Raw genomic sequence first — 17,652 nt, 5'->3', positions numbered from 1 at the left:
AACTAATTCTGATAATACTTACAGTTTTTAATAGTTGATTTCCAGCTGTCTTTATAAATATGTTACAATGAGTATTGATTACTGGATTACAGAAAAGAGGTCAGTCCTTAATTTAAAAACTTCTTGTAAAAAATAATTATAGTTTGTTTCAACTGTTAATTTTTCATAAATTCTGGTTTATAGAAGCACTAATTTATTAAGACGTGTAAATAACACATTCGGGACGACTGATTATTCACAGTATCTGCTTTATATACATTCTGCTCTCTGTCACCATCTCTCTTCCTCTTTTTCTCTGTCTCTCTTGCTCTCTTTTCAAAACATTGTGATACTATATTATTCACACGTTTGATATATAAAATAACCCAATTAAATTAGGATTAGTATTAAATTAAAAGGTACATTAAACTATCTAAGCTAAATTATCAAAATATAATAAACTTTTTAATACCTAAAGCTAAAGCAAAAAAATTACTTTGGAAAGCAAAAAGTAGCAAAATTACTAAACTATTTTTATATATAACTTATTTGATATATAATTTATTATATTCTGATAATTTGACTTGGATACCTATTCGATTCGATGATATCGACTAGTGTTAGTGAGCCACGTCGTTCGCCGCAGAGTGTCGGTGTAACTTTTGACAGCCGGAGCGGCAACGCCATTTGTACGATCTCTTCTCTTCCCCCATTCGAGGGGATTTGCGATGTACACAAAAGCGAGAGAGGCAAGGGATTCAGATATGACAGGAAACACGGTTATTTTCCCACAATGTGGAAAATGCGACGAGCTACTATTACGGCGACTTGATTGGTTTTAACGCGTGCAAATATTCAATAAAAGTATATCCTATTCTGCTTGTCGCAAGTTTCGAATTTCGTGAATTCTTGATATGGGATAAAATGGATTAGTTTTTGCATAAGAAAATTCTTTTATTGCTTCGATAAAAAGAGAGAAAGTCATTCAGAACCTAATTATAGGATCTATTTATATAAACTTCCTAAACATTAGATCTATTTCTGACCATTATTCAAGATTATTTATTTATTTTAATCATTTATTTAAATCATTGTTTTGTTTTGCTAAAATTAATATTAATATATTAATGCAATATATAATATTGTATTAATATATGTAAGTACTTGTGACTCTCATATTTCTGAGTTTCTAATATTTTATTTAAGCATACAATATAATTTGTTAGTGATTTAAATGTTAAAAATTCAGGATCCTTAAGTACATTTGATTGATATTGATATTTCTTAAAAGGGGAATATTATTCTCGATTAAACTCGAATATGTATGAGCAACATTTATAAATCAAGTTTATCCATGTTTCACATTCTGACATATATTGTAAAACCGTTGCTTCATTTTTTTTCTTTCTTTATGATATATGTAATCAAGGTCTATCACATATGTATTATCGATTGTCAGGTAGCCGTGTTTATCTATCATCGATAAACGGTTTATGTTGAGACGGGATTTTCAGATAAATGTATTCGCAGATGCAATCAGCTGTCAATATTTGCTTCACTGCAATCCGACTAATTACAGTTTTCAGAGAAAGACATTTTTTACGGCAATAAAATAAAATTAAGCGCAAAAATAAATATAAATAAACTGTAGCGTTTAAAAACTTTCAATTTTTATCTTTTAAATTAAAGGAATAATATTTAATGTTAAGAGTATGAGATATTATAAAATATTATAGTTTACATTAAAATTCTCTTTTAGGTACAGGCATACGGAAAGATAATATATTTTAAAAAAACAAAAGAAATATAAAAAAATTATACTATTTTTATTAAAAAAAAAATGAATCTGTTTTTACAAAAACAGTCAGAAATCGTTTCGTTTAACAACATCAGCGTTACGTAAATTTGAATGTGTGATTTATCGAGAGAAAATTTGTCGTCAGTTGTAACGTATAAAAAGTTACACGTGTCCGTTACGATTAATTTAATAATATCGTTCCGTCGGAAATTCAATTATTCAAAAAGTAAAACGATGTATATAAATCCCACAAGTAAAAACCGCACTGCCGTTGTAAGCCTTGAAATCCATAACGTGTATCAGTTTGAGTCAGTCACGTTTCTAAATGTGAATTTTACACCTACATTGCCTCACAGAGAATTCTGACGCAAAACGATTAAAAATTTATATATCTCGGTTTGCAACGTGATATGACGTTTCCATCTGTCTGTATAAAACTGACAGTAAAATCATAATTTTTCAAATAGTTTCTATTTTTGTTACAATTTTTATTATTTCGACGAATACTTGTACAAATATTTATATTATATAAAAGCTTCTATAACTGTGAAAACCGTGTATTGAAAAAAAGATATAGTTTCTAAACTATCAAAACATTTTTCATATCAATCGTCTAAACTTGATTGCGCGTCTATGTTAAAATTATGTATAGGTAATCCAGCAATTTATAAAAAATAATAAAATTTAAGAAGAATAAAATTAATAATATAAAAGTTTTAAAATAATTAAAATGATCATATATATAAAAGAACCCATACACACATTAAATAATGTAAACATCGATATGTACCGTCAAATGTCATTTCCAATTTTTTTTGATTATGAACCTTATATAATTTTATAGCCTTATATCTTTACGCCTTTTTGAAACTTTGAATTTTATATAAAAGAGGGATTATTTTAATTGTTTGTGTTGTGTATGTTGTTAATTTAGGAATTTTGAATGATAAATTTTCTAATCCTACTGCTACTATAATTAATAATATTTTTAATCCTAAATTCCGCGAATAATTCCGAGCATTTTTTCGCATGTCACTCGTCCCGCAACACAACAAACGAGATGCCATCCCGTTTTTCCGGTTAATTAATGCAAAATAGGAAGTGAGGAAAAGGCCGTGAGAAGAAAGCCGGTGCGCGCGCATCGCGCGTCACGTCGTTTCCGGAATAAAATGCTGGTTGCTGATAATTAATCCCGGTTGCCAGTTCCGCGGGACGACGAAGACGGATCGCGGGCTTAATTGCGGCAGGAATGGAACTCTTTTCTGCAAGCGAGCGGCGAGAAAGCCGGCATATCTCGCGATATGAACACGTTGCAAACGTCGCGACGTCCGGCCGCGACCTGTGATTAATGCCTCGCCTCGTTTACCGCGCGATCGAATCGTTGGTATAATTAATTAACCGCTCTCCCATTCTCGTCGCGCCCTCGAAGCCAGGACAATATCAACTGCGTACAAGGAGGTCCTTATCATCTAGAGCCGAGTGGTATTAGGTCGTCTTATCGGTGAGTGCCGTGGATACATCGTGGATATATCGGCGCCACGATTAATTTCATCGACCGAGAATATCTGCGAATCTGATTGTTCGACACGATTAATTATACGGGTTCGCGAATGATGCCGATGAATTCGCTCGTCACGCCGAGATATGAGATCTTAAATACACGCATGCAGGAATTAACTCTTTGTGTGAGGCATAATAGTGAACATGTCTATGGAAATACCGAACACAATCGAGTGTGATAGATCATTCGTCTGTCATGCCGTTTGTATCGCGGTGAAAATACTCAATTTTCAAAATTTTTACAGCTTATTTTTTATAATATGGTGCATGAGAGATCAATGTATAATGGAAAAAAAAAAAAAAAAACAACAAATTTACATATGATAATCTTCTTTTACTGTTCAAGTTTTAATTAATGTAATCTAATGTGCGATAATTAAATGCTATATAATTAAATCATAAATAAGAATATTATTAATATAAAATTTATTTTTTATAAAAAATTTGCCTTTTAAAATTGTTAAAAATCGGCAGGAAAAAAGAAACACGAGTGAGGGGTGTATATAAAATTTATCCGTTTTTCTCTCTCTCTCTCTCTCTCTCTCTTTCTCTCTTTCTCCTTTCCTGCATATTAAATTTTATTAAAATTTTCCTCCTTTATAATCTCTCCGGAATTTTTTTTCCTATATCCTTTCTGCGTAGTGCTTTTTCACGCGTCGCGCATATTTTTCGCGGCACCGATGCGATCCTTCGGCTCGGCTCGCCGCCGGCTTTAAGCAAGCTCTCCGCCGCGTACGTTTATCGCCGCTGCGAAATCTGGCTTCTTCTGACTGTAGATATCCCAGAAATGATGTTAGCCCCTTTCTTGCCTTTCTTATCTACCTGCAAGTGCCGATGCAATCGCGAGCGCGTCGTATTTCACGTAGTTTACGACGGTGGAACGCGAAATAACGTATATACAGTAAACAGGTCTACGCGCGTTAAGTAGTAACCGTCGTATGTAGCCAGCCGCGCGCGCTGCTTCCGCCGGATAATAGCGGTAGGGTCAACAGCCCGGACCGTTCGATACTCGCACGCTTTGTGGTCTTTCTCGCGCCGAGATTCCGCGTCGCACCGAATGCCTCGTTTCCCCTTAATCGACCAGAAAAATCACGGCGTTTATTGTTACGTGTTATTTACTAACCGCCACGCCAAACATCATAGACTTCCCTTAGCGAAATTTCAGACGTAAACTTTTATTAGGTTACCTAATATCGTTACATTAAGTTGGATTATTGTTAATCCAATAGCGAATTTTTTGTTTTTTTTAAATATATATTAAGGAACTTTGAAAAAACATTATATAGTTTTAGCTTTACAAAATTTTCACTGAAATCGATTTGTATAAATTATAGCCGCATTAATAATGTTGTGAGATGATAATTATTTCTATATTCTTAATAATATCAGAAATGAAAATGATATATAATGAAAATATAATAATTACATTATTAATGCATTAACTGTTACAATATCTAATAATTACTGAATTAGCAACAATTAAAATTTAACCGCAGGTTTGCCGAGTTTAATTTCACGAATGCAAATAGGCTTGGCAATTGGGGCCGAAACTTGTTAACGCGAAATATTCAAGACAACGCTCTGCAGAGAACTGACAGTACTGATATTAACCGACAGGATAGAGTAGGAGGGTTCTGCTTAACCAAGATAGAAAGGAGAATGCTCGAGGAAGGGAGAGAGAGGAAGGACGCACGCGTCCGAATCTCTTGACGCCTAATGTCGGGACAGGATCGCGTGCGGCTTGACGCTAATTAAATGGGCGCTCAATCGACTATGACGTCCGTCGAATGGACGTCACGGGCGCACACGTCGCGAAATAATAAAGCAGGAGCCTGCGTATCTGTCAGTCGGCGACGTAAACCACTAGTGCACTCCGGTGAAGTGCATCAGGAATAGCGAACGCGCTATTGTTGTATTACAATAGGATCTAATGGCCGTCAAGGCATTCGTCAATGATATATCAGGATTGGCAAATCATCGCTGAATGATGGTAATAGGTATCTAATCTTCTTCATGTCGAGAAGATATCATCGGTGCTATATATTAATACTAACAATTTTACGTATCGCTGTTTTCTGTAGAAAATTTAAATTTATATTTATCTATCGGTCTCTTTCTATACAGACTATTCTATGTATATTCTTTTGACCCTCTTCGCGGCTATCGTCAATTTTATCTCGCTGATGGTGCAGACGCACGAAAAGTAATAAGCCGTGATCACACGCTCCGTCAATCTTCCGGCTCGCGTATTCGTCTCGATGCAATTGCACTCGAGCATTGTGCGACGGCGCCGACACTCCGTCATCGACGACCTGCCGCTGACATTTAATGGCTGCTCGAGGTAAAAGGGAGACATTACGAGGGCAAGAGAGAGAAAGAGATTGTATGTGTGAGAAATGCGCGAAGGAAAGACGGAAAGAGTAAGTGGCAAAGGGTAAAGTTTATTTAGTATGAGAAGCTGTAGGAAAACGAGTGAAAAGCAGGGGAAGCGAAAAGAAAAGAAAATCTATTTATTATTTTAAAGCAAATCTTGCCTCAAGAGATAATTACGCGAAATATTTTACTACTATAAAAGTAGAAAAATAAATTTTTAAATCAATGCAAATAGAAATAAAACGTGAAATAATGTCATATAATGTAATATTTGCGATTTGTATCATTTTAAAGCAAAGGAAGAGACGACTGAATATACGCTTTGTGCCATAACAGCACACATTAAAACCCACTGCAGTCTATTGTAGATTTAAATACTTGAATATTGAAACGTTTTTGCTTTTATCGCGTATATTGCAAGTTTAATTAAAACTGTATTATTTCTAATTACCGTGATATACAATATATAATAATATATATTTCCATTTTTCGTATCACATAAACTGAGTTACTCAAAAAGACGAACGCTGTCAAATTGTATTAATTGCTTGGAAATATTGATTATTATATGTATAGGTTTAGAATGCGAATATTACTTTGCGGGATTGCAAAGATTGAATATTTCATGAATATTTCGGTTCAATGCCAAATTTTCAACGTACGAGCTCGTGAAATAACTTTCTCTTTGCCTTGCATAAACCATCGCGCGCCACGCATGCTCATATTAGCTCGCATACAGAAGCGCCAGATAATGAGCAAATAATTATTGGCCCTTTAATACTCGCTACGCTTTTATCCGCGTTTCAGCAGCGCTCTCGCGCTTATGATGAAACTCGCAATTTCGAACGAATAAAGTTTAACGATAAATTCCAAATGAATCACTATCGCTAGTAAAATTCGGCTTTGCCGTGGACATCGATGACGTAACGTTACATTCGATCCAACAGCATTACTGTAAATAATATATCCGAATAAATACCACAATTTCATATAACATAACTATGAGAACTATCTATTCGTTAATATAAAGGAATATATTATTATCGCGCGTACGCTCACAATAGATTAAAATGTACAATGATATTATAGATTCTTCAAATATTAATTACAAAAAATGCACTCTAAATCCGTGTCTAAATCGTGATCGAGCGTGAACACGATAGTTGCGCGATAGCTGGTGAATAATTCGAAAATAAATCATTCATGCAGAGAAGGAACGAAATGTGAATCTTTTACCTTTTTGCTGTAATGAAATAAATTATCAAAAACATAATATAACATTATACAATTACATAATCTCATCGAAAATAAGATTTCACGTGGATATGTTGACGTCAGCTAAAAAAACCGCGCATTATGCTTGCAATACTTGACAATCTAGCCGCTTCATTTCGAGGCTCTTCATTCGAACGGCTCACCCTCGCGCCTGTCGGTCGGTCCCGACGAGAGGGGGCGAATCTAGAAATTAAATTTCGTCAGATCCGACTCGGAATACCAAGCGCCTTGTACAAGAGCCAAACTAACTCGTCCGCCATCTCTGTTTGTTCTCACCAATTGTAGTCTTCTTCTAGTTTTCTAGTCTTCAACATCTCCGTTGCGCGGAAAAAGAACATGGCGATTGAGATAAAAGCAGCCTTGAAAAAGAGTATCTCTTCCCCTTTCCGTTGGCAATATAGCCGACCGGACGTTCTGTCACGACGAGATATAAGGGCTGTTCCTCTCTCCCCGGAGACTTGGCACCTTCTCTCCCTGAGAGACATTCGTTCCCATCTCTCTCCTCTTCTCCCGTACTTTCTATCTATCGGTCCATTCCAGAGAGACACTTTTGTTTTTCCTTGGCGACGAATCGTCGTTGGAGATCGCGCGAGGCTACGTGATGAGGTAGGGGAGGAGAAGAAATAAGGAGGGAAGGGTAGTGGAAGCCTGATTTTCCTCGGGGAAACCTTGGTCCTTTACTCTCGAGTGGATGATCCGTGCCATTTCGTTTCGTACGGGATCGTCGGTATCCCGATGGATTATACGTGGATCCTGGACTCGTTCCTCGATGCTGGGCCGAACGTAGAGATTGGTCGGATTGGTGGCCGGCTATTGAGGTCGATCGTGATATTGTTCGCCAAGTATCGAGGTTGCTCGATGCTGACAGCTTTTATTTCGCTTTTGCTTTTATCTATATCTTCACGTCAATTAAATTGTCGCGATGAGTGCCGAGCGCCGAAAGGATAGAGAAAGATTCGACCATTGTCACTCGACTGTTTGATATATTCCTTTATCAAGTATACAATAAGCTATCCAATCGTTAAACCGGATTACAATATTGGCTTTCTCTTAAAATTATTGTTACAAAATTAAAAAGCTATTATTAAAATAATTATAAAATAAAATATTTTTACGCAATTCAACAAAAATTAAAAAAAAAAAAATAAATGTATATTTTTGATGCGAAAATTTCAGTGTATTTTAAATAAATAAAATTATTCGCAATAAATTATTTGCAATTAAATCTGCATTCTTTTTTATAACAATATAATAATTTTAAAAGATGAGACAAGAGAGTTTCATAAAACTGTATACAAACATATTTCTTGTTTTTGCAATATAAATTGTTACATTCTATATTTAATTACAACAATTATCTGAAACTACTTGCATTGAAAATGTTACTGATTAATAGAGAGAACAAAAAGAAAGAGAAAGAAAAAAAAATCTCTACGTTATTTATCCAAAAGATTGACACGGATATTTCATTTATCCTTTATTATTTACGCAAAACGTTTTATTACGGTACAGAAAAATCGGAAAAACTTTCCTGCGATATAAACTAAATATTTTAATTGACGTTAGAGGAGAGAGCAATTTTAAAAACGTCAAACAAAACAATAGTATTTGTGCTCAAGTCGAGTTACGGATTTAATAGTAATTAGTCGTCCAATTAACGGAGTTGTAACGAAGTAGAAATTCATTCTGCATTCTGCTTTAGTTTCTTGACATATTCTCACTGATATTGCAAAATCGTATTTCTATTTAAATGCTAACTAAATTCATCACATTTTGAAATTTAATACAAAACAAATTTCTAATTAAAATTTGATTCAGACTTTTGCAATATTAAATTTTTATTTTATATATACTTTTTCTCAAGAATTCACAAAACATATAATATAATTTATGCATAAGAGAGAAAGAGAAAGAGAGAAAATCCAGAGAGAAATTGCGTATACAAGTGTACAGTTAATGCCAACACGACCGCGCCTGCTGCTTTAAATTAATGGAAACTACTTTCGGAGATAAATTAATATCTGCTCGGCTACGCGCTGTATTTTATGACGTAAATAACCGTCGACATTGGATCGGTGACCCACGCGACTGCCGCGAAGTAATTTATTATTATTTCGAAATTTAATCTGTCGACATTTCTCACGAGTAATTCAGTCAATAACGATATTAATCTATGAGTAGCACGTCGCTGCAAATAAGCGAAAAACACAACTTACTGCAAATAAATCTGCGTTTCGAAATGATTTTGATTTAAATGTGTCTCCAGACTTCCATTTATCTACGGCCGCAGATTGACAATTATTATCGCGCAAAATTACTTTTGAATTTATGAGTGTGCGCGCAGTTGAAAAAATAAATTACGCACATATGTTCGTGTTGTTTTCTCAACCCAAACTCGACGATTATGCGTGTGAGTGTTTTTTACAACTGAATAATTCCAAGTTTTTAAATGGAATCATTGAAAATATAAATCGATCGGCGACTCGTATCTATCAATCTACTGCTTTTTCCTTGTTTCTGTCGCTTAATGAAAATGGCAGCACGATTATTGAGAAGTGTTACGGTCTGCACTCAGCAGTAATTGCCATCCATTACAGTCTGATCTATGCACAAGCGAGAAGCTCTCTCTCAAATGGTGCCTCTTTGTCTTTGTCCTGATGCACACGGAGTGCATCTTTCCTGTCGCGATACTAATTGTCAAATACAGTGTCCGGCGTCTTCATTAGCCGAGCTCAACTTAATTATCTCAGTACTTAGAGGAGCGACCACATATAGAGTGTTATTCACGCCCTTTGCGAAGTTTAACACTGAAAAATTGATCTGAGTCCAATAATTTCAAAATAGCAGCTAGTAAAAATGTATTACACGTGACATTTCGTTCTAGGAACGTTTATAAATCACATTCGTTATCGATTCGTTTCAATAACTACATATCGGGCAACATGAAAATAGCTTCCCTAAAATAATACATTGTTACAATGAATAATAAATTCTGTCTTATTGAAAAATTGATTATCGAACACACAATGTAACTCTTCAGTTATTCTTACAGTACGATATATTTTATCAGATCGTCCTCATGTTTTATTGCAATGAATTAAACTAAATTAGAGCAATATTAAATTAATGTTAAATATTACACTTACTATCGTTAATAACTATCGTTAAAAGAAAATGTTCAAATTGATAATTTTTGCTCTTTCTACAGACAATCTTACGTAATCTTTTTCAAACTAGAGATTCCGCACTCAGCAGTCGCTAATTTGTATTTCGTCTCGAATCGTTATTACCTTTCAATTAACACGCCACTCAGATGGAAATAACTCCGACGTTTACTGTTAATCGATCAACAGATTATGAAAGGAAGCGCGCGGATTATTTGACCTATCGGGGAATTGCTTGAGAAAGGAGCCTCTAATTACATTTCCACTTCAATTAGAGCCTCAAAGATTCTAGGTCATAACCTACCCAGAAACGCTTCTCGGAACAGAGTCCACTTTATGTCATCCTCCATATTTCGCATAGCCTGATTGCCGTGCCACTTGCTTTATAATTTCGATTACGCGCATTTAAAACGGAGAGAGAGGGATAGTAAAAGATGGATAGAACATTACACAAGAGACTACAGAGAGTAAGATAATGGTTTGGCCGAATAAGCAAATCCACGTGGCAGCTCTTAAAGGTTTAACCAAGCGTAAGTAGCATAAATAGCGAACCGGGGAAGGAAAGGGTTTTCTAAACGAATTAATCGATTGTGAAGCGATATTTATGAAAATTCAGGCATATATTACTGACTAATACACGCGAATATAATGAGGAGGATTTAATGATATTTCAACGAGATTAGCCGCCGATGAGCTAGATAAATATATATATATATATATATATATATGAACATATATATTGCATCGACAGCGAACCTCGTTGAAATATCATTAAATATCGTCTATTATATTCGTACGCTAGTCAGCAATTTGATACCTCGCGCGCCATTAATTACTGCGAACGGCGCCTCTGAAAGCTTCGCCTCTGCCCAGCTAAATGCCATCAGCGTTTTCGTTGTAATTTTGTTACCGTGTCAATGGGCGCTCTCACGGCTTTGTGCTGGGTTATTAGCAGCGTAGGAACTAGGTGTAACTTAATGACTGCTATGAAGACTTGTACGTAATAAGATTCGCTGTCTAATTTCGTTCGTCAATAATGCACGAGCTCAAGAACTATTATCGGTCATAATTCGAAGCGCCTGCTTAAATAATTCAAAGCACCTGCTGGTATCAGATAGAGGAATTTGAGTTTTACAAGCTTGGCTAATTTTATTCACACTGTATAAATTCTAAAGTATGATACACGTTCTAAAATTTAGTCTATGTGTATAAATATTATTTTTTCTATTTTGTTTTTTTTTTTTTGTTTTTTTTTGTTTTTCATTAATATTCTCAATTTATTACTAACTCTTTCCTCCTTTGAATTGCGATTCCCTTTACAAGAACAATTCCCCGTACAGAGATAATTTGATAGATTACCTATTCGAATAATATGTCGCTTGTGGCTCGGTCACTTTGACATGCTCTGTGGTCTTAATTGAAGCAATCTCGCGTTCGCAAGTCAGAGATAGCTAACTGGCCTTCGGCAGGGACAGTCAAGCAGGTAAAAGCAAAGACCAAATCTAATGAGCGCCACGAACGGCGAACGCGGAGCGTAGCTTTTCGCCGCGCGAATCAATATATAACGCAAATCGGCTCTACAAAGCGCTCGCTACCCTTACAAAGGCAAGGGCTATTATCAGTTAAGCGAGTTAGGTTACCGATTTTGAGTATACATACGTACGTTCTAGATACATTCTGCCATGGCTTTTGTTTCAGCTTTCAGCTCATGTCAGGCCGTTAATCGCACGTTAACGTTAGTCACTCGCATTTCTCCGTGAAATTACGGCGCATCAATTCGAACGTGTCAGAAAAAGATCACGTCATATCCGTCAGTTTGAAAGACTGATATTCGCGATATCAGATTAACTCAAATTTCACATAATTAAAAAGTTCATTTAAACGAGAAACATTGAATAATGTTTAAAAACATTTCGAAATTATGTATGAACTGTCAGTTTTTTACAATTAGCCTTCTTCAATGGAATTTGTGTAAAAGATAAAAAAGTGGATACAATTTTTGTCTCTTTTTGTAAAGTTCAAAAACATAATAATAATATAATACAAATAATGATATATATCTTGGTTGAAAATATATTTCATTCAAATACATATAATGTCTTGAAATATTTTTTTGTTTCCTCTGCCGGTATTTGCTAGACGTCCGCTTAATCCGCGTGAATTTCTTAAAACGAAACGAAGATACGTCACGAAGGCGCGCAAGCCATAGTTTAAGTGGACGATTTTCTCTCTTTTCCGCTTGGTTCGTTCATCATCCAAATTGAGTAATAAACCCTGACCTGTCGGAGCTTGTTCTTTAAGACACTTTAAAAGTTAATCTTGCTGGGCGTAACGCGGGGTCCAAGGATGCACGGGTCCTTGCCCAATTTCTCTCCCGGCCTAGTCCCTCGCTTCTCTTACCGAGTTTCCATTCTCGTCCTTTTCCAGGACGACGCATATCTTCGCCCGCCCAAGTAGAATTTTCGCGTGGTGTGGGAAAACTGCCGCCAGTCTTCCACCGAATATATCAATTCTCCCTACTAGAAAGCGCACGAGTTACGATATTTTCGCAGAATTATATCATCGCGCCCATATTGTCGCTGTAAATGAAGACAGCAGGTTTAATTAAAAAGCATCAATCACCGTTAGAATATTCTCGATAATTCGTCGCATAAATTTTTACGTCTATAGCGGAAAATTAATTCTTATCACGTGTTAAATTTCTCTTCTAAATCCGTAATTCGAAATGTTGTTATTGCAAATGGGCTTAAAGTAACCACGGAGACGATGTCCTGTGCATGATGTACATCAAGTTACCACTTTGACGCGTGCTCCACGGCTCAAAGCTTAGCTATATTGTGTTATAACTACCTGTCGTCCTTGACGTGTAATTATCGAGGTACTCCAAAGACCTGCAGTCTTTTAAACTAGACGATTATCGATCGACTTGATAGTTGGAAATGTTTTAAAAAATTTATATTTTTATAGAAAAGAAAATCAAAGTAGAAATTAAAGTAATTATAATCCTATTAAAAATTTTAATAAGTTAATCTTGTGGAAATTTTTGATTTGTAAAATCATTATTTATATCAAACAAAATTAAAATAAATTGGAGATAGTAAAAATTGTACAGATAAATATTTTGGGGCCAAAACTGTAAAAATAACTGACTACGATGATGTGTTTGTTCAAAAAGTAATTAAATATATCTTTGTTGCTCGGGTTTCACAAATAGTTCTCGCAAACGCTCGCCACTGTGTTCTAATTAGTACTCCAAAGTGCAATGACCTCCTGAGGTTCGCTAACGTAATATCGTTATGTGCATTTCATCATATATGTGTAGATGCAAACCGGCGCGGCGTGCAGCCCCGCCATCGACTCCTGTACTAAATATCATCCATCGTCCTCGAAGTCCTTCAAACTCCGTCACAGTATCCTCATACCATTCCCGGATGTATATCCGAAGCGCGTCCGGACGCGTAATCCAATCTGATTGCTACATGCACGCCAGGAACTCTTGTCAGAGTTCTGAAGCGGCCCACAATACCCGACGTTTCATCTTTCAAGAGTCCTCACCAGTTCCTAGTACATTAATCCTCCGAAATATCCGCGGCGTGGAATTTCTCTGATGCATTTCTGGATGTTCTACAGGTATTGCGAATTATATCGCATACCTTTTTGCGCATGGAAATTTTGATAATTAATGAAATAAAATAATCCGTCAAAGAGTTAATGTCAACCACTTGCTTTTAATGGATTGCATTTCAAATATTGACAGATCTCCAAGTCTCGCTATATGTGAAAAATATGTTGATCAACAGTTTCGGCTGCGACGAGAACCGTTTGAGAAACATAAGATATATACTTGGTTTGCGACGTTTCACACAGCTTTCGTAATTATATTCCGAGATGAAGGGCAAATTAGTGCCCGAGCTGCGAATATCATGCACCCAAGCGAGAAGTTTCGAAGTAATCCCCAAGTTTATTACATCCTTACTGCGCTTATGCGAAATCGACCGTCGTGACTTTCCGCAGCTTCTTCGTTGCTAATATTGTTGCGAAAATTCCGTTGCCGCGGAATTTTTTCCCGGCATTTCGGTAATATCAGATACCGAGGATAGCTCAGCTCAAGTTTCGAAAATTGTTAAGGAAACGTCCGCGCATCCCGTTTCTATATTCTATATGTACGATCGTTGAGCGCCACTGCTGCGTCGCGTCGTGGTATGTCCCTTCGCAAGACTCTCGTGATACTCGGCCACTCGAAGGTAACTCACCATTGGACTCTCGAATTCCAGCGTTTCTGGAACGTAGCTCGCGCACCGCGTTCGCATCGCGCACTCTACGCTCCCGGCATTGTTTCCAAAATTGTCGGACCTCGCAATCGTACTTTGCGTTCAAATCGTACGCTTTTATAGAAATAGATACGTCAATTGAACGAGCGAACTCTAAGACACAAAAGCCGCGCTCTCGCATTCTACGTCATTTTATTAAATTCACGATTAAATATTTTTATCTATAATTTTAAAACTAATCTGTTCGAGAGATTTTGTTGAATATTAATTACCTTATATTATTTAAATTTATTAAATTTATATTAACAATTTTCTCCTCTCTCGCGTTTATCTAGGATGTGGAAGGCACGCGAATCCAAAAGTATTATCGCCGAATAATACACCAGGCGCTCGCCGACCTACAGTTTGTAATTCTACAAAGGACGATTCATCCGAACCGATTCTCTCTTTCTCTCTCTCTCTCTCTCTCTCTCTCTCTCTCTCTCTCTCTCTCTCTGTTTCTTTCTTTATCCACCATTCCATCCCGCTAATCCCCGGTTCTCTCACGTTAATTGAAAACTTTGCCACTCCGTCCCCGAGCTGAGATATTAACATTCATCGTTGCGAGGAGCGTCGCCTAACGCTCCACCCATTAGGAATTACACTCATTCACCCCCGTTCTATCTCGCCACCCCTCGTCCTCCCTCTTGATTCTGCGAGACTGTTCCAACTCATCATCTTTCTGCTTCCGTGGCTGAGATCGTTGCGCGACTGCTTAGCAGATGCCGCGACTTAATCCTAACCGACCCAGATACGTGGGAGAAGTTCTGCTTACAGAACCAGGAAAGGGTATGTCGTCTGTCGGCGACAGCAGTTAGGCGGATCGTTACGTCGTCTTTCCGCTTGGGAACGTATCCTCCGGACGCGGGCGCGTAATCGTTCCTGGACCACCTCTTGTTTGCGTTGCGAACCGACTGTGAAATTTAGATTTGCGGTTTCCCGATTCGCCTCGATGATTAATTTGGCGGTGGCCGAAACCGACGTACGACTTAATCAGGGCGCGTTAGGTCGAAACACCCACGCGAATGTTAAATGAGAAGAGGGAAGAATGTGTATACTATTTTTAGATTCAACTTTAAAGTTTCGGAGAAAAATTGTTTGCTTTTTATATCAAGATTTCCACGATTTTCTTCTTACTGTTATTGACTTACTCTTTTAAGGAAAATTAATTTTAAAATTAATTTTTTATTTTCACGAAATGCACATAATAACGATACATCAAGTTTATTAATTTCTGATTACATTACTGACTTTAAAACATTTATATTGCAAACATTAAAAAGGCATATCAATTAATTTCAAGATTTAATTTGACGTTAATCGCACATACTTTGCAGTATTGGCTTGCCAAAACTTGCGAGTTAATAATTGATCACTATCGTCAAAATCGTTTTTCAGTTTTTGCTTTTTTTAAACTCGGCAAGGATCGATATCTTGACATCGAATAGGAAACTGTCATTCCATACTTTTCGGATATTCGTACCTGAATAGGAACGCGCAAGACTTTCGGAGACGTTCTGTACCAGGCGACGCATTTAATATATCCACAAATACCCGGCGTCGTCGATGCGCAATAAAATATCCGCCGTCGCGAAATATTGAAGAGTGTGCCGCATGTAAAGCGGGACAAGGGAATATATCGAATACGGCGAATTTTTCCCTCGGAAAACGGTTTCATTTTAAGCGATGACTCGCCGCCACCCGTCCGGATTCCGAATCTCAGATTTCAGACCCGACGCTGGCTGACGGGAAAGCGATGAGAGGAGGTGGCGGGGGGAGGCGGGGAGGGGGGGAGGGGGGAGGGGAGTGGCGTGGCGAAAAGTGGCGTTGGACGACGTGTAGGTCGACGCCGTTTCCGAGGAAGAAAGGCGACTTTCTTCCCTCCGCGACTTTCGTATGCGAAACGTGTTCAGGACGGAACTCCAGAGGGCGAGGAGGATCGGCGTTATTAATACTTTTCGCAGGTAATCTGTCAACAAGTCGCCCACGGTGTCGGGTAACAATAAAAAAGCTTGGGAAGGGGTTTTGTGAAAGCCCCGGCGGTCAGTCATGCTGGCGCGCGTTATCGAGGGGGATATAAATGCGCGAGTCTATCGATTTCGTGTCCGACTTCTCACCACGTTGCTACGGGGCCTCACGTTGTAAAACGCGAGGAAGATCGGGCTTCTCCGCGCGGCCTGTAAAAGGCTACTGTAAATTACATTTTGACATGGTGACACGGGTGTATCGAGATGCGTCAGGTGAGCTGGATGGCCCGTGTTACGAAATTGGAAGCTACCGGAGAACCTGATACTTTACTAATAAAGCAACGTGCTTCATTTAATTACTCCTTTAATTGGAGGCTACTTTCTGCTGTGATGTAACCTGAGTATATTTTGTTCAAGCTTTTTAAATAAACGAAACATTTATTATTACTTATTAATTTTTAACGTATATTTGATACATTGATTTTAAATAAGTTTTATTAATGCTATTATTTTTAAATAAAAGTCAAAATTTAGTCAAGCGCGAATACACTAGTGTTACTTGAACCAGATGATATCTTTTCTATTCTCAGTTTATTCAATAGTTTAAGCGAGTTAAAACGCAAATTCGATCACAGCTGGACTTAAAATTTTTTTTACTTGAGGAAAATCTTTTAGACACTTCCAACTCCTGGCAAGAGGCAGGGAGAACCGAGGGTAGTGCTGGATTTTTATCAGCTAAAAACCCCAAGGTAGCTTACGCGCGATTATAAGGAATCTTGGGAACTCATGATTCAATGGATCTGTTGAAATTTAATCATAAATTCTTTTTATGAAATTACACTTCCATTTTATTTTGCGATAATTACAGTAAAATTTAATTTTTAATGTTTTTAAAAAATCACAAGAGTAGATTAGAGAAAAGATTACTTTGATATTGATAAAAGATTATATTATTGAAAAGATTTTTAAGTGATATAAAATAATAGCTTCATTTAATTTTTTATCTTTTTCAAGATTTTATCATTTAATTGTTTGATCGATGGTGCGAAAAATAGTAGAGTAAACAAATATGCAAGTAAATAAATGCGCAAAGTATCGTAACGTTTAATTACCACAAAATGAGTCATCTGCTATCGTTAATAATTAATTGATTGTCATCATTATATGCAAACGATTAATTGATAATTGCTAGAATAATTTATGTACACACCACTAATTAGTCCACT

The 17,652-nt window shown here is 36.8% G+C and overlaps 1 protein-coding gene across 6 annotated transcripts in view; it reads left to right on the top strand.

Annotated features, from left to right (window-relative positions):
• Positions 1 to 17,652, top strand: part of LOC140672493 (agrin) — a 335,476-nt gene that overhangs the window by 205,963 nt on the left and 111,861 nt on the right. The window lies entirely within an intron of this gene.

The sequence above is a fragment of the Anoplolepis gracilipes genome, chromosome 13 (genome assembly GCF_047496725.1).
Source record: "Anoplolepis gracilipes chromosome 13, ASM4749672v1, whole genome shotgun sequence".
Lineage (NCBI taxonomy): Eukaryota > Metazoa > Arthropoda > Insecta > Hymenoptera > Formicidae > Anoplolepis > Anoplolepis gracilipes.
This window is presented reverse-complemented; position numbering and strand designations above follow the sequence as displayed.